Genomic DNA, 25,713 nt, shown 5'->3' on the forward strand with positions numbered 1-25,713 from the left:
ATGGAGATGGACCCTCCGCAGCCCGCCCCCATCCCGTGCAGCCCTTCTCCTTCCATGTCCCTGACATCCCGAAAGGCTGACAGTGTCTGCCGTCGGCACAGCAGTACAGCAGGCGAACAGGGTGTTTTGTCAGACCATCTCACCAGAAGTCAAGCCTTGACATGGGCTGATAACCTGCCAGTACGGGCTGGGGGCCAGGGAATGGCTGGGGGTGGGCAGATGTGTGATTCCTCCCCCTGTCCACCCTCATCTCCCCAGCACAGTGACCAGGGGAATAAAAAGCTTTGGGAGAGGACTTGCATCCAGACAAGGTCAGACCCGGTCCTCTGACCCCCTAAAAGGATAGACCTCTGCTCCTCCAGTCCGGCAGCTCTGGGAAGCAGCTGGGACACCTCTCATCAGCTCCTCTAAATAGCTCTGGGGGTTTGAAGCAAGAACAGAGGGTAGAAAATTGCTTTGCATTGCAGCTGAAGCAAGCAGGGAGCACGTGTGGGTGCACAACCAGGGGTTCACACAAAAACCAGCCCGTCCTGTGCTTGGAGATGTGACCACCAGCCATCCCTTCTCACCGTGCTCAGAAAAACCCCAAAATAGGTGCCACTTGGCTCTCAGCAGCTGAGTTGCAGCTGCCTTCTGTGCCAATTACATACTTACGCTAACACCACAGCGCTAATTTCATTAATAGGAGACTAATCGCACACCTAACGGATGTAAACGGGAGCTAATTACCCAACAGTGACATAGTGCTCCGCACAGAGCTGTCGGTCTTGCAAAGCACAGTTCCTGTGAGCATCCTGCGTCGGCAGCCCCGGGGCTCTCTGGGTGCCTGAGCCACAGCCCGGGGCGAGCGGTGGTGAATCACAGCGTGGCTCTTGGGACACATCTGCTCCTAACCCCCAGCAGGAATAGCTCGTTCATGCCTTATCTGATTCTTCCTGGGGCAAATTAAGTCTGTTGCATTGGCTAGGAGGTGTATTTAGGTGGAGAGCACCTATAGGCAGAGGTCTCTGACTGTATATCCAGATCACCCGGGATGAAGGATGCTGCCAGTGTCCATCGGGGTCTTGCCCTTGTCCTGGGCCACCAGCACCCTGGGTATGACCGGAGACAGTGTGTCCACCCTGGGAACAGCTGGTATGCCTGGCAAGAGGGTAGGAAATGGATTCTTCCTGCCTGGAAGGAGCAATCAGGAGCAGGGAAGGCACTGAGCCTGTTCAGGGGTTGCTTGGCTGGGTTTTGCACTGTGTTTCTGTTCCTGATGTCCGGCCCTGCGCTCCCTGTGCTTCACAGCCACTCGCTAATACCCATCCTTCAGGCTCCTCCAGTTCCCTACCTCCGTCATACGAAAACTGAGCTGGAAACTTTGCACACCCCCAACTGGGAGCATCACAGCCCGGTGCTAAGCAGGCAGCAAGCAGGACCGTCATGCAGGCTCCTTCCCCAGTGGGCTCTATGCCCTTCTCTGCCTTGCTGGAGGGTAATTAGTGCCTCTTGGCTTGATGGTGTGATAAACTAGCAGCAGTAGCAGCTCTTTGGAGCAGTAGAGCAAGGGCAGCAGAGAGGGAGCGGGAAGCAGCTGGGTGTCAGGATGCCTGGCTTTCAAATCCAGCCTCAAGAAATTGAATCACCCTCTCAGGGTTTTCAATGAGTTTAAGCACATTTCCCCACCCGTAGCACTACGCTAACGAAGGGCAGGTTGCTCAGGGGATGTCACATCTTTGCACACCATTATCAGTGATCACCAAAGCAGTGGGATCCTCCAAATACCCTTAACTCTGCCCCCTGATGCTGTGCAGGAAACAAAGCGTTCCAGAAAGAAAAATGTTTTTGGGAAGGAGGGAAAAATCTGGATTTAGACATAACATTTTCAGATAACTGGAGAGCCCGTTTAGCAGGTGGGCTAAAATCTACTGGAGCTGTTGGGCCAAGGCAAAGATGCATCGAGGAAGGGACTGAACAAGGCTCTTCCCAGGGCTCACGGCATAATTAAGGTTGGGATGTACCCTAGCAAACCATGAGCAGAAGGAGCATAATCACCCATGCCATTACAAACAGGAGAGGTGGTTTTTCCATCAAACATATATTGTTCTTTGCAATCTTCCCACAGCTGAGGCTGAGCAAGCAGCTCTGCAAGCAGAGCACGCCGGTGCCACTCACCGCAAGCACTCCGGTGCTGCAAAGCAATTGCAGAGAAAACCCCGGCTGGGCTCTCACCACGTTCAGAGAGGGCGATTGCACGACATGAGAGGAATCCTAATGGGATGGCAGGCAGCTGCGGCAGCGTTTGTCATCTCAGCAGTCCCTCCCAGGAAGCACAGGACTGCACGGGCACTGAAGGCATTTGGGGCAATGCAGAAAGAGGCACAGGCAGCGCTCTCGGGGCATGAATGGTGCAGACTCGGTGTCTTTTTTTCACCATGATGCTCCATGCATAAACAGTGTTGTGGGCTCCTTAAAATGAGCAGGGAAGACACTGGGTTCCCAGGTTTGCTGCAAGAGGATAGAGCAGTGCTGCCATGCATTAATCTGGCAAACTTGGCCACCGAAGCCACACTCTGGAGCTGCACACTTGCACAAGTCAAGAACACAGCTGGGATTTAGAAGAGTGGAATTTAGATGGTGGAAGCTCAAGTAAAGCATTTGTCTCCCCTCCTCTCCCAGCACTGACTTTGCTTCAGGGTTAGGAACTACTCAGTAGATGAGAGCAGCTGTCCAAAAAAAAAAAAAGAAAAAAGGCTTTGGAAGCAAGTTTCCACCCGAATCAGTATCCTGGGAGGGATCCACATCATGTAACTTTGAAATATCACAGCAAAATATTTCAAGCTTGAAGGAGAATAAAAGTAATTCTGGATTTTAGGGGAGCCTGTCAAATTCCACAAGAAGCCCTGCACACCCTGGTGTGTGCCAGCACTGCTCATAACACAAACTACTTTTGTCTGAACTCATGTTTCCAGCCTCAAACAGACATTTTCCAGTGGGTACAGACCTGCGCAAATCAGCTGCATTTTCCTCTCAGAGGAACATTATTTATTTTCCCACCTGGTTAAACCTTTGCGGCTACGCCACGCTGCCGACCTCTCTCTAAAGAAGGGGCTGCATTTCATTAGCCAGGGGAAAGCATACAGCCTGCAAAGGAAAATCAATACCTGTCATCTGTATTTATGTATGAGCTTTTATTAATGTGGACTTTGGAGTTTGGCTGATATTCTCTCTATCTGTCCCTAATACCCGCTGCTCCACGTTCTCTCCTCGCTCCAGTCAATAGCCATTCCTGTTTCCAAAGAGATGCACTTTAAAAAGCATCTGCACCGCTTACTTTACCCAAAGGAGTGGGATTTTTTCAGCAGTTCAATAATATTCATGTACAATATAAATGAATACAATATCCTATGATGCCCTGGCCAAGTTGATGGTGTTTCTCTCTTTCCTCCATCATCTCTTTCCTACAGTAAAGGGAAAAAATTAGTCAGGGCTCATCAACTGCTCTCAGTCAAAAGTTTTTGGGTTTTTTTATTGAGAAGCATTTGGGGATTGATTACTGTTTTCTTCTTTAATAAAGTACCTATTTCTTTCTTGTTTTTCTTTCCCACTGGAAGATCAAAACCCCAAGCGTTATTTTATTGGCAAAGCTTTCAGCTTTCAGTTGCTGAAAACCTAAGATGTTTTGGCCTGGAACCAAAATCATGAAAGTCTTTCCAAGGAACATTTTAAAACCTCGAAACTTTTCTTGGTTTTGTAGGCTTTCAGTTAAGATTTATTTTTAACAAGTCCTGGAACAGATGTAGTCTGGGAGGGGGTTGTGCATTCATCACCTCTATCTGCAGGTCACGTCTTCCACTGCGCTCATGGCTATGGCAGGACGAGACCTGAGGGTGCCCTGGCACGTCCCTCCCCATTCCAGGTCCTCCTGCACAGTCACTTCTGGGTTAATTGGGAGCCCTGAACAGGTTTCACCTCCCCTGAGCCCAAGCAGGGATCCAAAGATGGGACATATTGGCAAGGCATCCGTTTTGGGTAGCAGCAATGCGCTAGCAGAGGCAGCTTTCTAACTTGGCATCACTCTACAGCAGCAGTGAAAAATAATCCCAAAAAATGAAATGAGAAGAGAGATATCCAGACACTTGAGTGCCTTCTGCCTGCAGCTGAGCTGGACCTGCCTTTCCCCCAAGGTTTCTGAGGATGGTTTGAAGTCCCAGACCCTCCCTGACACATCTGGATCCTCTTTCTCTCTTTCTTCACCGCATTCACTGCCCAAGAGTGGATTTAACCTGTGGAGTTGCTGGTTTCCCTTTGAAGAATTACTTGATTTAAGCACCCTTGTCCCTTGAACCTCCCCATCCCTCCAGTCCTCCTCCTGCAAAAAGAAAGCGATAGCTGGAAATCATGTGTGTGACACTCTTGGCACCAGCCTTGGCATGCACGGCACGGAGCAATGGGCCACGGCAGTGCTGGGAAGCTTGATTGCCTTCAAATTGAAAACTAATGACTCAACATCAGTGTCTTGGTGCTGGAGAGATTTTCTCCTCATTTACTCAAAAATGAAAAGGAGAGGCAAGGTGAGCTTTGCTCTCATGGGTCCTTGATGAAACTGGAGTGCAAGGGGCTTCTTTTCATTGTGTTGCTCTCCATTAACGGGCTTTCTTTGGCAAATATTGAATGCTGGAAAGGTGGTGTGGGTGTGACACTGTTCCTTTTTTTTTTTTTTTTTTTATTAAATTGCTTTCATCTCCCATTGCAATTCTTACAAAATTAGAGGGTTTTAATTCACCTGGAAAACTCCCTTCTGCTGGAAAACCCTCACATCTGTGGAGGAAAGGCTGGGAGCAGACCCAAGCCACCCCTTGGGTTCCTCTAGGGCATTTGCATTGCACACATCTGCACCTCTTGTTGCACAGAGGGTTTCCTGAGCTGGTGGAGCGGCTTTCCTCCACTGGGACCCATGCTGCTCTGCAGCAGCTCCTGGTGTGTGGTGGGAAGGGTTCTGCAGCTCTTGGCTGGTCATAGAATCATAGAATCATAGAATGGTTAGGGTTGGAAGGGACCTCAAAGATCATCTAGTTCCAACCCACCCTCCACTAGACCACGTTGCCCAAAGCCCCATCCAACCTGGCCTTGAACACTGCCAGGGAGGGAGCCTCCACAACCTCTCTGGGCAACCTGTTCCAGTGCCTCACCACTCTAACAGTAAAGAATTTCTTTCTAACATCTAATCTAAATCAACGCTCCTTCAGCTTAAACCCATTCCCCCTTGTCCTGTCACTACACTCCCTGATAAACAGTCCCTCACCATCTTTCCTGTAGGCCCCTTCAGGTACTGGTAAGCTGCAATTAGGTCTCCCCAGAGCCTTCTCTTCTCCAGGCTGTCCTTGAATGCCATCTGAAGCCAAAGCTCCTGGTGAAACAGCAGCAATCAGAACAATGCATGGATGATGTGTACCTTCACAGGCAACTGCTTGAGGATCCAGGGCAGGAATAATAGGAGAAAACACCTTCCTGCTGCAAGCTGTACAACCTGGGTCAAAGTGCCTGTGTTGCCAGGCTCTCCCAGCCATGACAGACCCAGGGAGATGGATTCTCAGAAAAGCAACGGCACCACGACCCTTTTATCACAGAACCATAGAATCATGGAATGGTTTGGGTTGGAAGGGACCTCAAAGCCCATCCAGTCCCACCCCTGCCATGGGCAGGGACACCCTCCACTAGCCCAGGTTGCCCAAGGCCCCATCCAACCTGGCCTTGAACACTGCCAGGGAGCCAGGGGCAGCCACAGCTTCTCTGGGCAACCTGTGCCAGGGACTCACCACCCTCACAGGGAAGGATTTCTGCCTCACATTTCATCTCAATCTACCCTCTTTTAGCTTAAACCCATTCCCCCTTGTCCTGTCACTCCCTGCCCTTGTCACCAGCCCCTCTCCAGCTTTCCTGGAGCCCCTTCAGGGACTGGAAGGGGCTCTAAGGTCTCCCTGGAGCCTTCTCTTCTCCAGGCTGAACAACCCCAACTCTCTCAGCCTGTCTCCATAGGACAGGACAGGACAGAGTCTCTGATGCCTGCTGGGACCCCCACGCCTGGCGACCAGCTGGCTCTGAGATCCACAAAACTGGTGGCTGGCTCAAAATGAAAAACGAGAGGCCGGGCAGGCTGCTGACCCACAGCAGCTAAACACGAGCAGCTGGGCTCCTGCCAAAGGAGACAGAGACCTGCTCATTTTTTAAAGACTGGATGTATCGACACGTCTCAGTGAGCTCAGACACCTCCTCTCCGTGTTTTGGGGAGAGAAGAGCAGAGGTAAAGTGGACTCCTGGCCCTGGAGGCTTTCCCCGCACTTTAATTTCACCACGCAGACAGGACGACCATTAATCGGTTGGAGGTGAACGCGCGGCATATTTATTGCTGTCTGAGCCAGATGCGCTCTGTGCAGAGCATCTTTCCTCCCAACGTGGTGCTCTGAAACGCCTGGCTGATTAACAGAGTAAACAGCCGAGCAAGGAGAGGGAGGCCTGGAGATGGGATCTAAACCTACAAGGGGCAGCAGCAAAGCCGAGAGGCGGTTGCAGATGACAGGACCTACACAGGAAAAGAAGCTGAAAAGGAGCCAAAAAGGGGATTTGTGGAGAGCTGGAGGTGGCATCAGATGGAAATTCCCCCTAGGATTGCAACCAGCCGTGATTTTATCCAGCTCCTGCTGCCTCCCTGGGTAACCCGTTAACTCTGTGTGGAATAATCAGGTTTTCTAGTTTCATTAACATGCAAAGACAATCTCCATGAACTCACTTCTGCTCTGCAGCAAGGTCCTGGGGGACCCGTGCTTGCACACCTGCAAAATTAAAGGCGTCACATTAATTCAGCATCCCAAGTGCTGGGGAGGGGGGCACACGGATGCTTGCACCCACGTCCAGCCTAATGCAGCGTGAGAGCTTCCATATTGCACAGCAGCATCAGTTCAGGCAACTTCATTTGTTCTTACCGGTGGCCCTCTGAGGATGATGCCTCCGAGGAAGCCCAGCGTGGTCCCAGGTGGGATGGGGTGGGGAGTGCAGCTGGAGCCTTGCCACCCCAGCCATGTGGCACAATTGTACCCAGCAAAGGTGTCGAGGTTATTTCAGAGCATCTCCACACTCAAGAAAAGCAGGGCTTTGGCAGGTGGGTTCCTTGGTACTTCCAGGCTGAAGCTGCCACAACAAATCTCCAAGCTGTGGGAAGAGCTCTGCAATGCTTCCTCCCAGCTCGGACTGGCCACGTGTGCTTGTGTTCAAACCTCTGAGTGTGAGCTTGCACCTCTCTGCCGAACCAGGTGGCTGCTGTGTCAAACCTGCATGCACATGCAGAGCCATCCTTATCCGCCCCGGCATTCCCAGGATGCTGGAGATGCTCTGGGATGCAGGGCTGTGAACAGGGAGACAGAGAGAGAAATTACCTGGTTGCTCTGCCGGTAAGGGGTTTGGCAGGGGAATCCGTGACAACTTTGCTGACAGCTGAGAAAAATTGCTGCTGCAGTCAATCATCCTGCTGTTTGCACAAGGACAATGTAGTGTCTATTGTCGGGCTGTTTTTTGTTGGCTTCTCCCCTTCCTTCAGGCAGGAGAATGCCAGTGATGCAAAGATGCTGCAGGGTCTTTAACAGCAGGTTAAATATAACAAATTGCAGGGATCTTCAAATCAAGACATGGCATCACTTGAAACCAAAACCTGTGAAAATCCATTTGGGAATTTATGTTTTATATGGGTGGAGAATTTCTTGGCCTGCACAGAGATATGGGTGAGTGTGACAGAGCATTAGAACACCTCTTAAACAGCTGATAAATAGGAGCTGGAGCAGAAAGCCACACTCAGCATGCATAACTTAATCCTAAGGACATTCTACTGCTACCTTTAGCTTCCTCTAGTAATTACTGAATTTATTAACTTACCACCTCTGCTCATTTTCAATTCCCCATTCTCCATTTCTTATAGCAGAAGTTTACCTTTAAAACACCCTAAACCAGTCCATTCAGACAGACGTTAATGCAGGAAAGAGAAGGAGCAGGAACACTGGCCATTGCAGGAACGCTCTTCCTGAGGCTGCTCCCCCTTTCCTGCCTGGGACGCAAATGATTTAGACCCAAGCATGAACTTTTTTCTGACTTACACTCCTTCATGTGATTTTTTTTGCCCTTTGGCTCTTTGCTCACAGTTATAAACCCAGAAGAAAACTTCATCTGCTGCAACCCCAAAAAATGTGTTGAACGCAGTGCTTTTTTCAGCAGGTGATCGGCAGCAGCGGGTTGTAGAGATTTCATTTACTTTAATCTACCTCTCGGTTATGAGCGTGCTTCACTGGGTATACTTCATGCATTAATTACAATAACTGCACTCCTACCTAATTTTTGCCCTATTATCTATTTTCTCAGTCAGGCTGCAAAGAACCCACCAGCTGCTAACAAACTGGATTAAACTGGAATTGATTCCACAAGAAATATGAGAAACTCCCAAAGGTCAATCAAGAAATTCCACAGCAGTAAATACCCAGTAGTTCATAGTACGGTACACATCCATGCTGATGCTCTTGTAAGACCTGTGATGCTTCTTAGGTTAAGGTGTTCAGTACTATCCCACTTTAATTGCCATTTTTCCATGGCTAGAGGAAGCTGCTGCTTGAAGACAGGGTTCCAATCTTACTACCAAATGGGGTTTCTGCTCTTCTGTGTCCACACTTGGGACAGGTGTAACTTCAGGAAAAAAATGCATTTAAAATCCATACGGAAGCTATAGTGGGAAGGAAACAGGGATGTCTTTGCCACCAGGACAGCGCTTGGGGTGTTGAAGCCTTGTGCGATGGCACAGAGCCATGCCCTGGTCCATGGGATGAGGCATCGGAGCCCAGCACCTGAACGGATGTGGGCTGAGCTTGCAGGGGCTGTTTTTAAACAATTGCTCCAAAACACCTTCCTACAGACAAGCTACACTGAAAGAGTCACATGTGCAGGTGTTTGACTCCAAACAGCTGCCTTGGCTGAAATTCTGGGAATTTCAGTGGGAACTGATTTCAAAGCTGTGGGATTTGCCTCTGAGAAGGGCTCCAGTTCCCCGGGGCTCAGCTCCAAAATCAACCGAACGCTTCTGAAAACCTCCTGCCTTTCCCTATTCAGTAAGAATTTGCTGTTTTGAGGTTGGATCACCTGCCAACCCTGCCAACCCTGACAGTCACCTTCTTATCTGTCTCCCTGGGGCTTTCCAGTCCCCTGTTCCTCTGCATGGGGAACAGTTAGTCCACCCTGCTTAAGGTTTAATCTGTGAGGCTTGACTCTCCTCTACCTAAAACAACATTAGCAGCACAAAGCAGCATTGAACGGAGAGCTATCTTTGCTCAAAAGCTTCTCAAAACTGCCAGCCAGGTCCAAAAACCGTAGTCAGCCCTGGTTCGGATTAGCCGGCCAGTGATCCCACTCCGTGCTGGCTGCCTCCTGGCAATCGCAGCCAGAGGAAATTTGCTGCGGGTCTGAATTAAATATTTTGTTAACACGGCTAATCTTGGCTAAATCCCTGCCCAGGTCCTACCTGATTTTATTGCCTTGCAGGCTAATCGACAGGAGCCTGTTGCTGTCTGCTTTAGCAAACGGATCCCACTCAGCTGCTGCCAAGGGCTGGGTGCAGAGAGCAGCCACGATGGACCAAGGTTTGGCTCATTGCCTCTGATGGAAAACCAGAGCTTTCCCAAATAGGAACACTACCGCCCCTGGGGCCAAAGCCAAGGCTTGCATAGAGGTTAAGCCCAGCCTTATCTAATAAAAGCTGTGTCATAGCTTGTGGCGTCTGTTGATGTGGGGGAGATCAGGAAGGTACCTGGTGTCCCCAAGAGCTTGTGGCAAGGAGATCCAGCTACATCTGCGGGAGTATAAGGGCGACCAGATAACCATGCGGAAGGGAAATTCAGAGAGTTATTACACAGAGAAGCCACCTCTGTCTCACAAATTTCCTGAGCCACAAATAGCTGGAGGCTAGGAACACACCTTCTTGTGCTTCTCCTGCTCTTTCCCTAGCACTCGCTTTTGGCCACTGATGACGTGCTATGTGGTGAGAAGGACCCCTACTGCAACCCGCGCGCTGCTCTTACGCTGGGCAGGGGCATGACTGCGATGTGGGGACCTCAGCTCACAGCTCAGCCATCGCTCAACCCCAGGGCCAAGCTCGAGCTGCCCATGTGGCTGCAGGAGCTGCCGTCACCTGTGTTCGCTGGAGGAAGGTGATGCAGGAGCATCTCTGATGGCAATGTAGAGTCTCGCAGATGACAACAGCATCCCCCTCCTGGTGTTAATAGGCCTTCAGGCATCAGGGTAATAACTCAGACGGACAGGATCAATCTTTCTTCTCTTGCTGGAAATGATGAGGAGCAGGAACAGAAAGATCCTGAGCCTGCATTTGACATCAATCAAATATGCATGGAAATAATTTGGTGGTGGTAACAAAGCAGCGGGGAGGAGGAGAGCAGGGAGGTGCTCATGCATCATAAGCCAAGCATGAGAGGGGGTTGTTGGCTGCATGGCTGAAAGCAGCACCCTGAAACCCATTCCCTGCTTAGCCCTGGAGCCAAGCATGGGGCTGGGCTATTGGTCACCTAGGGAGTCCACCAATGCTGCCCAGCATTGCTCTGCCAGCTGAAAACTGAGTGCTGCCCAACAGAGTGAGATGCCTGGAGGGCAGACAACATGCTAATGGGCAGTAATGAGCAGCTAGCTCCTGGCTGCCTAATGGATTGTGCCTGAGCAAAGAGGGAATTGTGCCTGGCACCCCAAGGGAGTGAGCAGCCACTGTGAATGAAGTGAGCAAATGCACCTGATTTAATCCTGAAACTCTGGGCAGGCTCTGAATGAGGAGAGCTTGGCAGCACCATCCTCATCTGCAAGCTCTGCAGGGCCACTCTGCACGGGTGACTTCTGGAGCTGCCCCAGCGTGGCACCAGGAACTGAGGCAGAAAAACAGCAGGTCAACTAAACCAGCCTGGCACAAACAAGTCTCTCTCCAGCCTCTCCTGCTCTGGCCTTATTGATCTCCAGCCATGCATAACCTCCATGCTCTTCCTGGCTTCTCCCCCATTAGTTTCACACCATAGCTTCTCCCTCCAGCTCTGCCAGTGCTTTGCACGTGGGCTGCGGCACTGCTGCGTGTCAGTGTGCTTTCTGCTCCGATGTGCAGCTGCGGAGGAACTGCAGGATCAGGAACTGGTGGAGAAGTCTTCACGAGAGCATGCACCGGTGAGAACTCCTTAATAAACCAAGTGGGTTAACAGGGATTTGAAATAAGAGGTTCTGTTGGTGGGAAGCGATTCTGGGTCCCTCCATCAGGCTGCTCCCCAGCAAAACTGGCACCTATGGCCAGACCTGACTCCACTCCAGTTCATCTGCAGTCCCGCTGCTGGGACTCTGCTCAAAATTAATGTTTTCCTTCTGATTAGCAAGAAAAAACGCTGCAAAGGTTCACCAACGACTTGCGGTTGCAAAATCTTCCATCTCCATCGAATAGTCATTTAGATGTGAAGACGCTCATGTGGATCCAGAGCTGCTTACAACAGCGAGCTGATGGGGATTGGGCTCTTTACGGCATAAGGCTGTGTTTTATTTACCTGCCTTGGCAACAAAGTCTGGAGGTTGTTTAGCAGCAACAGTTCAGCAGCAGTTTCTCGTTAAAACTGCCGCACTCACCTTTAATTTTATTTTTTTTGTGTGCATGCTTTCCTCCCTGCACCCCTGTAAAGCCACCAGGTTGAATGCAATAAATCAGTGTTTCCCAGGTGATGCCAATGGTGCAAGGCTGATTCACATCAGCTACGCATCTGTCCTGACCCGTGCATTTGGCTTCCTGGCACCAAACAGTAAGACTTGTAACTTCTGAAGGAAGCAGTTATCGAATGAGGGCAGAACTCGTTATGAAACAAGGGAATTTTTGCAATCCACGTGAAGAATGACCTCTCTAACTTCCTCAGTGCAAGGACACTGCCAAGGTCACTAAATCAGGGACCTCTCTTCCTTACGTTTGGTTGCGGAGGTCTCTGCAGTCGTGTGCAGCAAGGGAGTGTACATCTAACAGGAACATTCCAGTTCATCGCTTTCCATTAAGAAAAACCACACACACAAAGTCAAAGTACCTCTTCAGTAACAAATCCGCTGACGCAATCAAGTCCTCTTAAGTAACGTGCGGTGATAAACCTTCATCTAGCTTTCACTGCTTCTGTGCCACCAGACAACAATTAGGATGAGTAGCCAAACGCCCACCAGCACGAAGAGCACAAAGAGCCACCGTTTGCAGCTTGATGCTCTCGAGCCTCCGATGCTAACGCACAGCACCTCGTTAGCAATGCTGCAGTGAAAAGGAAAAGCTTGACCTGAGCCCGTGCAGCCATGGTGAGGGGTAAAAGGGGAGAGAGATGGACAATTGCCTCCAACCACCAGCTCCGCTCCCCAGGGAGGGATCAGGCACACAAAGCCCACCACGCCTGAGGAATCTCGTGTAGGCACAAGGATGAATCACTCGTACGTGTGGTGATGGTTTATCAGCTCTCTGCATTCTCCAGTCCTCAGTTTCTCTTCTTCAGTGTTTGTGGGTATATTTTTCTCTCAGTGATGGTTTGTTGAACCATTTCCAGCTGCTGTGGAGCAGGTCTGAGCATACGGCACCTGACACACAGGGCACACCCGGGTACCCCCAGATAGTCCCCACTGGCCATCACCCTGTGCTGTGCAAGGCTAAACGCTGCAGTGGCTCTTTGCGTACTGCCCAGGAGCTTATTTAAAAGGGGACTGAGCTCCAACAAACTCATTTTGTGCAGATTAGAAGACATTTGCAGGTGGCAATAACTTTTGGTCACTGTTGGCCTAGAAGGGCTTGAATCTGGAGTCCCACCCCATTCCTCATGCCACAGCTTGGACCTGAAGACAGAAATTGCCACCAATAAAAGGCCAACGCCCCCATGTCCCCGTTTGAGATGGCTCAGAGGCTTGCAATGAGCAGACGCTGGTCCGAGCCTTTCATCCTTGTCATTCCCCAAGTACTTGTCTTTCACCCACCACCAAAAGAGATTTTAAGGTAGACCCTGCTCATGTTATAATGCTACAACATTGGTGTTCTCGTGGATTCGGTGCTTTATGCAACAGCAGAGTGTGAATGCACATCTCTCCTCCCCACCACTGCTAATATCACCCAGGATACAGTCAGGTTTTCAACAGTACAAGCAGGTTGCCTGAGGATAGCCTTTCCCTACCTCCCAAACTGAAGATGATTCAATTATTTACAGGAAGAGGTTACAAAAATGTTCTGAAAATGACTTGAGATTAGGTGAGGCTTTCTTCAATAACAGGGGCTCGCTCTCTCTGCCTCTATTGATTCTGCAGTAAAAAACAAAAAATGAACACAAAGTTTACAAAAAGTTGTCAGCTGGTTTTTTCTCAAGCTTCTGAAAACTTCAGCTCCAAGGAGGGAAGAGATGTGAGCTACAGCTTGAAAAGCAAATGGGGCTGATGATAGGTGTATGATCTTGGCAAAGCTGCATACCGGTGCCCCACGGTCCCACATGGCAAATCTCTGCCCTTCGAGCGATGCGGGAGGTGTAACACTGCCCTGACCACCCCTGGCAAAAAACAACTGCTTTGGTGGGCTAAACCAGGACAGTGACTGGGACCAGCCCTTATGGAGGGGGTGGTGTTGGTCTGTAGCTCATCTCACCAACAATAGACATGAGAGAAAGGATCTTAGAGGGTTTTTTATTTTTCTACACTGACTCCTGACATCAGAGACTAGCTGGTTATCAGACCAGGACTCCAGCAGGGAACCGAGGAGTTCTGCTGCTCCACCACCTGTGATTGCAGCTTGGGGATGCGAATTTCAGTGCAAACTTTCAGCTGAAGGTTATTTAAACTTTTTTTAGCAAACAAATCCTCCAAGGAGAGGATTTTTTTTTCCTGCCTCTGTTCTCCAAAGAAAATATCCCTGGGGGAGTTTGCCTCCCCATCCCACTGGAAGCCAGCTCACCTGCCAGTTTTGCCATCCTCTGGGTGTCTACAAGCTAAAAATACCCTGTGTACAATCAACCTGCCACCCATTAGCCCCCGGCGATGTGACTGACAGGTGCTCACGAGCTGCAGCAATTTAAATGAGAGCTCCACAAACAAAAATGAGTGAGATTTCAGACGTTTCACTGTGCTGCACTGCAGCCCATGGTGGGCAGGGAAGAGCTTTCAAAGCACTTGGGAAGGTAATGCCAAGAGAATAAATGTCACGCAGAGCACCGTGCACTGGTAGACAGCGTTGGGCTCTTGTCCAGTGCAGGACTTGGATTTATTTGTGCTCCTTGCCCCTGAGGGCTGGCTCTGCTCTGTGCACAGGAGCCCATGGATGATCATGGTGACCACAGCTTTTTGCGTATAACACTTCTTGTAGGAAAATGAGGGCGATTCAGAGAGATACGATGTCACTGACCCTCACAGTTACCGGCACCAAAGGCAATTGCAGTGTTCCTACATCCCAGCGATCCCTTTACAACAGGTCCACAGCACTTTTGTGCCCCTCTGACCTATTTTAGGTGGCTGCTGGGGTGGAGGTAAAATCTCGGGGGAATGAGACTGATCCATCAAGTGAAATTGTTCTGACAGCGGAGAGGTTTGGGGACACCAGGTTGTCTGTGGCTGCCAGCATGGGTCAGATGAATCGCACCCTACCCAGAGTACCAGCAGTAACCCACTGGGATTTTTCCTTTTCAGGGGGAAAAATAGGAGTCTTGTAAGACCATTCTGCTAGACAGAGGAGCTGACTGCAGCAGCCAGCAAAAGCATTGCTGTGCACTGTGTAATGATGGCCTGGCACCAGTTGCCATGTCACGGTCACTCCTGTTGTCACCCACTTCAAACAGTAACAACTACTGACAACAAGAGATGCTCAAAGTTCACAAAATACTGTATTTTGCCTGGCTTTTACTTTATTAGCAGGTAAGTGTCTTACAAACTGCCCAGAATATCTGCAAACCCCAAAGGGTCCATCTGCTCCAGCTCTGCCTGGGTTCATGACCCTCCCAGACCCCAGTAAGGAGGCAGCCAAGGAAGACCACGAAAGCAGAGCTGTGGAATAAGCTACAGATGAGACACAGCACATCATGAATCTGTTGTCATGCAATTGTCCCTGTGAGAACTCGTCAGGTACGGGAGATCAATGGGTCCGTAAGTTGTTGTGAACAGAAATGCTTTGGTTCCAGGCATTGTCATTTAGACACTTTAGTTGTCACGGAAGACAAAGATGTGACTTGCATACAGTGGATGAGCATCTTCAAAGGTGAAAATACAAGGTTCTGAAAAGCTTTTTCATCCTGTAGAGAAAAGGCATAATTGCTGGAAGGTAGGCAGACACACTGGCATTAGAAATCAGGTATGAGTTTGAAGAGGTTACCATCAGAGATAATGACCTGTAAAGAGACCTGCTGCCCTCCAGAGAGCCCCAGGGCTTGGCCCTGATGCCACTCCAGGAGTGGAAGGGTGCTGAATTCGTCCCTTTTTGCTGTTGTCAGACGGAAGCCAGCAGTGGTCCTGGCAGCAATGGATTCACGCAATACACCATGGCTGTTACCAGGGGACAAGCTGACATTCCCTGCTCTGTGTTCATCAAAATGTCCATTAAAAGAACCGATGCTCCCTTGTGAGGTGTAACACCTAGGACTACCTCTGTGGGTTGAGCAGCCTTGGAGCTGGTCATCTGAAAACTCTTGCCAAAAATTAAAAGAGAGAAGCTCTGCCAGAGAGAAGCTGCTGCACACTTCACAGCAGAAGCAACATGCCTGGCATCTGCTGAGAGCTTACCTGGTCCCAAACATCACAGCAGAGCATGAAAGAAAAACTCCAAGGTCCAGACTGCCACCGTCACCTGGATGTCCAGTTCTCAGCCCATCCCTTGAGATGGATATCATAGTCACTGAGCAGGGAGAGGCTGGAAGCCAAAACACTCTGGGCTGGGTATTTCGGCTTGTTTTTCTTCTCTGCTTTGCTTTGACTCACTGAACAATCCCATCTGGCTTTTCTGAACAGCAGTGTTACTCACCTTGCACTTTATGCTTTCCTGGGGATCAGTAATAAACATCCCTTCAGTCGATAATGAAATAGCAAGGAAAATTAGCAGCACTTCTACTGCGAGCTCGGAGCCAGTAAATCCCAGAGAAATGCCACGGCACTCACACAGGCTTCAGACACCTGCAGGGACTGACCCCCACATCTCCCTTCTTCATCTTTATCTCTTTACCTGTAGCTATTCTTCTTCCTGTGATGCTGAAGGATGTCCCCGTTGTAATACCAGAGCCACAGCAAAATCCTTCTCCAGTGGCCCAGCAGCAGCGGTTTGTGTCCCCAGACCTCCCTGCCAGGATGGACGTGATTCATTTCAGACCAGTGGCTCCACAGAAAATCTATTATTTCCTGCTCTTCCAGTGAGTGATGTTTCTCCCTCTAAATTGAAGCTTTTCACAGGAGCGGATGGCTCCTCCATGTATTTCTCACCTCAAGGAGACATGTGGCAAAGCTTTAAAATCATCCAAGTGTTTGGTTTCAGCTGCTTTGAGGTGAAAAGCTAGTTTTCTGGTTCAAAAGACATTTCAGCACTAATGGCTAATGATGGCAAAATAAAATAAATATTTAGATGCAAATGGTCCAAGGCAAAATGAGACGTCAGGAATCACTGAACTGTTTGGCCCGATTTGATTTTCTTTTCTTTTTCTTCCCAGTTGGAGAAAAGTTCTGCCTTCTCATCCCAATTTGGAGCATTAACACACTTTGAACATCCAAACTGGTCAACTATTTTCCATCCAGCCTTGGAATTAGTCCATTGCTGTAATGTACCATGGTTTCTACTACAGCTGTAGTGTCTCACTCAGCTGTTACACAGAGGAGGAATGAGTGTCTGGCGATTTAACTCCTCCATCCTGGGGGACAATGAACGGACACCAGCAGCGCTGCTGCAGGACCATGAAATTTTTAGTCTCAGTTACCAACACAGTGCAGGGAGCTTAAAGCTTAAAATCGAGAGCAGGGAAAATCTCTAGGAGGGAGCCACGTCGAGCTGCAGCGAGGCAGATCCAGCTGGCTTTGTGATGATTCAGCTTCAGGGAGATAATTGCAATCTCCAAATATCACAGGATGTTGCTGCCAAGGAAGGAAAGGAAATATATATGGTGGAAGAGGGTTCAAAGGCAGCATGGCTGAGCTGCTTGTGTGAAAACAGAGGTGTGATGATCCAGGCTGAGCAGTAAGGAAAAGTATTAGCCTGTGAAATTAGCCTTCTGAGTGTGGAAGAGTTAGAAACTCCATTATTTGGGATGCTCAAAATTACACCGAGCAAGATCTGAGTGAGTTCCCTCCAGGGAGCAATCATGCACCAGCTGAGACAGATCTCTTCTGCCTCCCCACCTCTGCATTTCACTATGTTTTCTCATATAACTGCAGATGTCAGTAAGGAAATTATTAGATCCATGTCCCCAGCGGTCCGATGATGCCTCCCCTCAATTGGAACTACAAGTTCCTACACCCTCTTGCCAACAGGCTGTGAGACGGCCCTGCCAGACAGGTGGGATTTGTTTCCCCAGGGCTGTTTGAGCTCTGCAAGAAGGGAAATCGGATGCACAACCTCTGCTTCCCTCGCCAGGCTCGCAGCACGCAGGCTGCCCCACGTCACGTTCCTGGGGCACAGTTATCACAACGCTGCTGCTGACTGCAACCAGCACCAACACCAACTGTTTGAGGACAAGTGAAGCAGTTTGGCAGCACCCCTGCCCTGGCACCACTGGCCTTTGCACTGTGTTATCAGGGGAATGAATAAAAAAGAGCAGGAAAGGAAAAGGAGAGCCAGAAGTTCCCAGAGAAGCTTGGCAAGATGCCTGTCAGGAGCCAGAAAATAAATTCAAAGGCTTTTCCTGAACAGCTCAAGGATTAAAACATCCATCCTGGGGCAGGCAGCATGAAGGCTGGCAAAGGTTGGACACTGCCAGATGTGAAAAATCTTTGCAGAGGAAAAGCCTCACCAGCCAAAGAGAGGGAAATAAGAGCCTCAGCTCTTGACTGATGTGTCTGCAGACAGCAGCAGAGGAGAAGGTGCCCTTTGCTTTTGCTGCCAGCTTTCCTCCAGAAAAAGCAACAGAAGGAAGAAAGCTTCACTGCAACACTGCTGAGATGGACAGAGGTCAGACTGCTCCCAGATCTACCCAGCAGCTCCTTCCTACGAAAAGCAGAGCCTGTTCACCATCTCTGTGCTACAAAAGCTTGATGCCATTTCAGTGTGACTCCTGCCCACCTCTAACTTGGTGTCCCTGGGCTGCACCATGTCCTCTGCACCGTCCAGGTGCTCTCCTGCAGCTGGGACGGCCGCATCACCTCCCTGCTGCAGCTGGACCCAGTGTTCTGGGTGCTGCCTGATGGGTGGGAATGAGGGAGAACCTCGATGTTTTCTGTTAAGGGAATTGATTGCATCAATGCCACAGCCATCTGCACCCATCTCCTGGGGCCAAAGTCTTCCTCTCTCCACATTCCCTCGGGATTGCTACATGTCGTACCTACATCGAGGCCAGTATTTGGTACGCGACTTTGGCAGAAGATAGGATCCTCATCCCCATCTTACAGAGGGATGAACAGAAAAGTGACTTGGCTGAATTCGCCCAGGCCATCTTAAGCAGAGCAAAGATGGAAACCCACACTTTCCAGCTCTGAGCAAGTAACCCAGTCCACAGATCCAGCACCCCACCCTGTTTGCCAACCAGGATAGTTTTGTTTGCTCTCACTTTCAGACAGAGGCTAAATTACCCCTAATTACAATTCAAATTAAAGCAACTATGGCTTCTTCAGCCATCAGCACGGGGAAAACCAGCTGAAAAGGAAAAGGTGCTATCAGCTACAACCAGGGATTCAGATCGATTTTTCTCCCTATGTTCCAGTACATTTTGACATCAGAGTGAGAGCAGACGAGGTGAATATTCATCCCAGAAGAGCAATTGTTTGCTTTAAAAAGGTATAAAGCTGCTGGAAAAGAGACAAATTTGAAGTGACCATTTAGCCATAACTGCAACTTTGCCAGCAATTTGCTATAATGTGGAATGACTCAGAAATACAAAACCAAGGGGAAAATCTCTTCCTTTGTTCAAAGGGGAAAAGAGATGTAACCTTTTTTAAAATGGAACTGAAAGCTCTGTTATTACGTTGAATTCAGAGCAAAAACTGCAGAGTAAATACTGAGTACCTGGTCGCAATCCTATCGCTGTCTCCCTCTAACTGTTAACACTTGGTCCTGTTATTCACAACAGAGGGGTGTAAAATGCAGTGTGTAAATCCGTAAAGAACCAGATAAATCAACTCTGAAAATCAGCTGCACACTGTTATTTTCCTGCATCAGGTGATGTTTCAAGCTGCCACTTTCCCAGCCGGGCAGAAAGCACTGCATCCCACAGCTTGTGGGTTCCTGTGCAATGGTAAGTCTCGAGCCTAAATGGGGAATATGGACCCTATAAGCCCAGAAATCCATCTCCCAGTTGCTCTCCCATTTGTGACTTCTCTCCTGCTCCATGTGCCTGACACACCAGGCCCCATGGCCATGGGCCAAAATTTAAGCAGAGCCTTGTAGTAATGCAAGCAGCATATAAAAGGTTTCCTCCCAAATGCTTCTCTACCACCTGTAACCCACTTACTGTGTTAAAGACTCGTCATAGCAATAAGCAATGGGGATCTCATTAAGTGCCACCTATGAACACTGGAGATACGGCTCTTGTATCTCTGCAAGAGCCTCTTTTGGCAGATGACATGAGCCTGAAAAGTGATTTCACCAAACTAAATATGCCTCAGTGAGAAAGCTCCACTCCTTCATACTTGGCAGAGTCATCTACAGTCATCACAAAAATAACTCAGCGAGGATTTATAAGATTTTCTGTGAAGAGCAGGGAACAGCCTTAACTCTGCCCCAGGATACCCCGGGTGCCACCAGACCAGGACTGGCTGCTGCAGCTGTTCTCCCCAGCACCCAGGGCTCTGTGTCCTTCTCCATCACCCAAAAATCATAATCCACCCCCCGAGCCGGAGCCTGGGAACGGCCTGGCACACGCAGCCCCACACAGCCAGCTCTCTCATGAAGACGGGCGATCCTAGTTGATGTGATGACATGAGCCAGTAGCTGGGGCCATCTCCCAGCTGCTTTAAGGCCAAAGCAAAGCATTGAGTTTGACGTGGAGAATAAGGCATCCTCTGCATCTGCAGGGAAGGAGGGAGACAGATTGCCTGATAATTAGCCCTGGGGTGCTAATGACACTTAGAGCACTTACAACCATCCCCCTGCCCAGTCCCCTGCATCGAGCAGGGAAGCGGCAGCATGCAAAGGGCAGCAGGAGACCTTGACACGCCAGAGGTGAAGTCTCAGCAGGACCAGCTGTGCTGGTTTGCAGTGGCAGGATCGTGAGCGGGATTTAGGCACAGGGCATGGCGTTGGGTCTTCCAATACGAGTGCAAATTACTGCTGCACTTTTGATTTGTATTTGGCTGGCTGTGTCCATAAGCATGAAGGCAATCTGCTTCCTCTCTGAACCAGTGAGACCAGATGTGGCCTTGGGAGGACACCCAGGGAAGGGTTTGGGGGATCTCCATCCTTGTGATCCACAGGCACGACATCACAGCAGAGCTGGGCAAAGCTCAGACCTGAAAAGTCAGGAAGAATCTGCCCAAATAGCAACCAAGATGCAGCATTGCTACTGTTCCTGGGAAATGAAATCCCCACACAGAGAAGTTTCTCTTCATTTGGTCAAAAGCTTCCACTCTGATTATAATCAAAGCATCACATTCTGCCTCGCCTTCTCTCTGGCAGTGATGGGGTCACCGGGGATATCTCAGCAGGAAATTTCTAAAGGAAATGTCTTTCAAAACAAGCCTTTGCAATAAGAACATATCCATCTTATCAAAACGGCTTGTTCCCTGTTTTATTTTTAAACAAAATCTGCCCAGATGTGTGCTGTGAATCCATACCAGGCTGCATCACCCAGCCGTGCCTGTGGCTCACACCAGCCTTGCAAGGCCAGGAGAGGAATTCAGGCATTTGCTACCCTCTGCTGTCCTCCTCCTGCTATTTCACCTCCACTCTAGCAGTGGCCACTGCTATTTTCCTCTCTCCACTATCTCGCTATATCACATTAGAAGGCACCGAGCCTTTCCGGGTGCCTTTGGGCTAAGCTTGCTGCCCCCCACAACCACCTGCTCCCCCAAACCACTCAAACTCATCTCCCAAATGTTATCATCTCCGTGCGCAGAGTGGCTGTGCTTCCCTCCATCCCCCAGCCTCCTTTTCCACACCATCCTTTCTGCTTCCCAGATGGTCCCCCTGCCCCTAACCCTACCCTTGTGCCGCTCCTCCCTCTGCATCGCTCCCAAATATGAAATCACAGAATCATAGAATGGTTTGGGTGGGAAGGGACCTCACAGCCCATCCAGTCCCACCCCTGCCATGGGCAGGGACACCCTCCACTAGCCCAGGTTGCCCAAAGCCCCATCCAACCTGGCCTTGAACACTGCCAGGGAGCCAGGGGCAGCCACAGCAGTGGCTCCTGGGAGAGCTGGCGTCTGACCTGCCAAGCACTGAAAGTCCTTCTGCAGCTCTCAGAGAACAGCCTGGCGTCACCAGGGTTAATTCTGAGGTGGTATCAGTGCCTTTACCAACAACGCTTGACCCTTCACAGAGCAAAACAAGCCAAGAGATAAATACCAGCCTTGTTGCTTTGGTGCCCATGTTGAATATTTATCACCACCAGCAATATTTATCACAGGAAGAGAGATCAGGGCATAATTCCTTTCTAATGAGCCATGTTCAACTGACTCCTGATAGGATCTGAAGTGTGGAATCCTTTCTCTGAAATGGGTTGTTTACCGCAGCTGCCGAGCTGTGCCGTTGTCCCCCGGGAAGACGCACGCCGCTGCCTGTCCCAAGGGCTGGGGGTTTCACAGGGAGATAAACACGTTCCTGCGCTGCTAACAGCTCGTTGATTGCCTATGATAATCAGGGTTGCTGTCTTTAGCAGAGAGCACTCCCAGACCAGAATATAGTCGCCAAATCATTGGTCCTGGTCTGAAACCAAGAGACCTAGCAGCTATGGTGACGTTTCTAGGTGGTGCTCCTTGGATCCACTCTGGGTGGTGCTCTGGGGTGCTGGGAGCCCAAAGGATCTCTTTAGGAGGCATCATGATCTCAAGAGCTCCTGCTCTGGCTTCCATGGGTCCTCAAGGGTTGCAGAAAGGGGCACATTCCCTTTGTGCCAAACAGCATGGAGGGATCGGCATCTCATGGCCAGGAGCCAGCCACTGTCGTGAAGCGCTTGATCCTCTTGTAGCCCTGCAGTGCTTCCCTGGACGCCCTTGGGGAGTCCCCAAGGGACCGGGGCACCTTCTCATTCAGTGCTGAAGCTGGTGACTGTTTTGTTTGACAAGTTTAATCTCCACCAGAGATCACGCCTGGGCACCTCTGTCTCCTTGTGGATCTGGACTTAGATGTACCCCAGCTTTAGCCAGATATAACTTAATTTCTTGCAATCCTGGTCTCCCCAGACAATTTTAGGGGACCAATGTGAGGACATACAGAGTGAGATCCTCTAAGACCTGCCAGCAGGGAACAGGGAAGGACAGTGCCAGAGGCAGAAAGTAGGTTTGTGTTGGTACAGCACACCAGCATGCTCCTCCATCCCTGGGCACTGCTGCAGTTCAGTCAAGGCAAGGGAAAATGAAACCTCCTTGATGCAAAATGCCCATAAATCCCAGATCCCTCCCTTCCAGCCATGAAGGGATGCAGAAACTACTGAGACACTCCTGTATCAATTCTTATTTATAAAAGGAGTTTGCGTGTGAGTGTAACTCGCATCACTCTTTTGGAGGGAGGGAGGTTAATTCCTGGTCAGAACAATACATGAAATGATCTTTCTCTGTACTTACTGAAGTGCTCTCTCCAAAATCAGCAAATGAATAACAAATGCTGTAAGATGGTAAGAAAGTGAATCTGTTTTCTTAGCATTTTACTATGGATGACCCAAGTTCAGCTTCATATGTGAGCTTGAATTTTGCATTTTAAGGAGGGATCCGAGCTCTTTCCTATGTAAGAAGGGTATCCCTTCTCCTGATGCCACAGCACGTGTTCAGTGAAAGCTAAAAACATTTTCTGAGAACTCACAAACAAATCCCTTAATGAGCTGATGAGTTAAAATGAATGCAAAAATAGGAACTTTCAGAAATGTCACACCTGCCTCAGATCATATACATATTTTTAGCCTGGTTCCCTCAGGAAATGAGATCCATGGAGCCTGGCTGGCTGCCCTCTTCATAATAACTTTTGAATGCAAGTCTCTCTCAAATTTGACAGAGTGGAGATCTCAAAGATACTATCAAGCTCCTACACATGTAGTAAAAAGAGGTGATGAGGGAGGAAAGCCACAGCTGTGCCATGACTCAGCCTGCACCAGGCAGGAGGGAACGCACAGCCCCGTACCATAAATCAAAAGGAAACCTTCATGTGTTCTGCTGCTCATACAAGTCTGTGTTTTTATCCCAAGCGATTTCAGGCCAGACTTGGTTTATTTACGCTAAAACTGTCAGAAAAACTTGAGATCTAGGGTGTAGGGGCATTTTTTTTTCCTTTTTAAAGAAACACTAAGGATTCATTCATCCCATTATTCACCAGGGCGATGCTTTCTCCATAGGCACAGCCTGAAAACAAAGCCTCCAGAGATGCTTGCTCAGCTCTGCCCTTTCCTGTGGGGTCTACAGGAGAAGCTGAGGCAGCTGGAGATCGAGCGGCACTGCAAACTCCAGTTCACTGCCACCTTCTGCTTTCCCTCACGCAACAACCCTTTAGATGAGTTCATCACCCAAGTACAGATAGAAATTAGGGGCTCTTGGAGGACAGTGGTGTCTGATGGCTAGATTTGTTCAGGGCTTTGCCCATCTCCTGCTGGAGCTGGGGCTGCCTGAACTGCACCGGTGACTCTCCATACTCTAGTGTCCCTCTTTGGGCCCCGCTGGGACAAACGCTGCAACTCCCAGGATGTGGAGACGGTCACAGACTGCTACTGCAAAACAGTCCAGCACAACCTCGGGCAGGTAAGCCCTGGGGCCAGTGTGCCGGCAAAGGAGGGAGCATGGCATGGGGGGTGTGTGGAACCAGGATGCTCCCTCCAGGCCCAGATGTCTTCAGCAGTGCTGGAAGAAGAGGAGCACCCCTGAGGGTTTGCTCGGTCTCCCTGGGGCCCAGCTAGAGCTCCCACTCAGGCTGGTGTGCAGTGCCTGTCCCCCTTGGCTCACGCGCCACAGCTCCTGCACTATGGCCCTGGGAGGACATTTTCTGTCCAACGTCTCAGCTCCTGTCTTGGACTCCAACATTGTCCTACTGAGCTCTGCCTGCTCTACCCTCCCCAGGTCCAGCTCGCCCTTACAAGGTTCTTCAAGGAACACAAGTCCTTCCACATCACTAGGGTTGATATCCACAGCATCAACTTCACCAATGAGTTTGTCAGCTTCTTAAAGACCAAGCAGTGCAGCAGGGGCTATGGGCAGATCAACCAGCTGCAAAGATGTCTCAACTGTCGCAGAGAGCCATCTTTCTTTCTTTCTTTTCTTTCTTTCTTTTCTTTCTTTCTTTCTTTCTTTCTTTTTTTCTCTCTCTCTCTCTCCCCTCTTGTCTCTTCCCCTCCCCACGCACAGCTCTGTGTTTCCGGATCCTTGCTGCCCTCCCCAAGCACACCCAGCCCAGGGAATGTAGCGGACGGGGTAATTCTGAGCTCTTAAGCATCAGGACTCAGTTTCCCTGACTCTGTGTTGAATACAGCTTTATCAAGCAGCCAGTGCTGTTGCTTAGAAAGGCCTTTCTACACATCCTCTCCTCAGTTGTATGCCCACCAGGGATGTTCAGCCCTCCTACGAACGGTCAGTGCTCCCTGTGCCCTGGTGGGACCCACAGCCACACCTACAGGGTGGCATTTTGCACTCCTTGCAAGGACGGCGTGATCACCAGGGTGCCAGGTGCCAGCTCCATGACAGACTGTGTCGAGAAGAAAAGGACCACGCAGGGTACACAGATCATCTGCTACTGAAGCAGGGCGAGGAGGGGAGTGGGGGACTCTGAACTGAGGGCAAGCACTACAGTGGGGACCCAGAGCAGCTGCCCCAAATATGGTGGCTATGGCAACTTCTACAGCCCTTGAGGGTCCCTTTGGAGATAGGTAGCTCTTGTCTTTTCCGTCACTATCCCTGAAGAGATCACAGCTCCCTCACTGCTCCTTACACCAGGCCAGTGCTGAACAATCTGATTTCTCTCTCATCACCTTGGTGTCCCCAACTTGCCTTGAGCTCTGACAACCTCACTGCTAGGAGTAACGTAGGTCACAACATCCCTGCCTGTCTCTGGGGCTAGGGAGAGTTAGCATCAAGAGTATCTCCAAGGCCTTTAGCAGTGGGACTTCTCCCTTTGAGGAAGTCAGTCTCACCCATTTCTCCATCCTCAGCTGTCTTCATCATGCACAGGATCCTGGTTCTGCTTCTTATCAGCTTGGTAGCATTACTAGCCATCAACTTTCTCTTCATCTTGTAAGTCTGAGCTCCTTCTCCCAACATGGGACATTTTGGGGCAGTGTATTGGTGTTGAGTCTCCCAGCTCTACATTCCTCCTTGGAACAAGAGATGAAGGAAAAGCACAGCCCATCATTGTGACAC

Source organism: Balearica regulorum, chromosome 24, assembly GCF_011004875.1.
Source record: "Balearica regulorum gibbericeps isolate bBalReg1 chromosome 24, bBalReg1.pri, whole genome shotgun sequence".
Taxonomy (NCBI): domain Eukaryota; kingdom Metazoa; phylum Chordata; class Aves; order Gruiformes; family Gruidae; genus Balearica; species Balearica regulorum.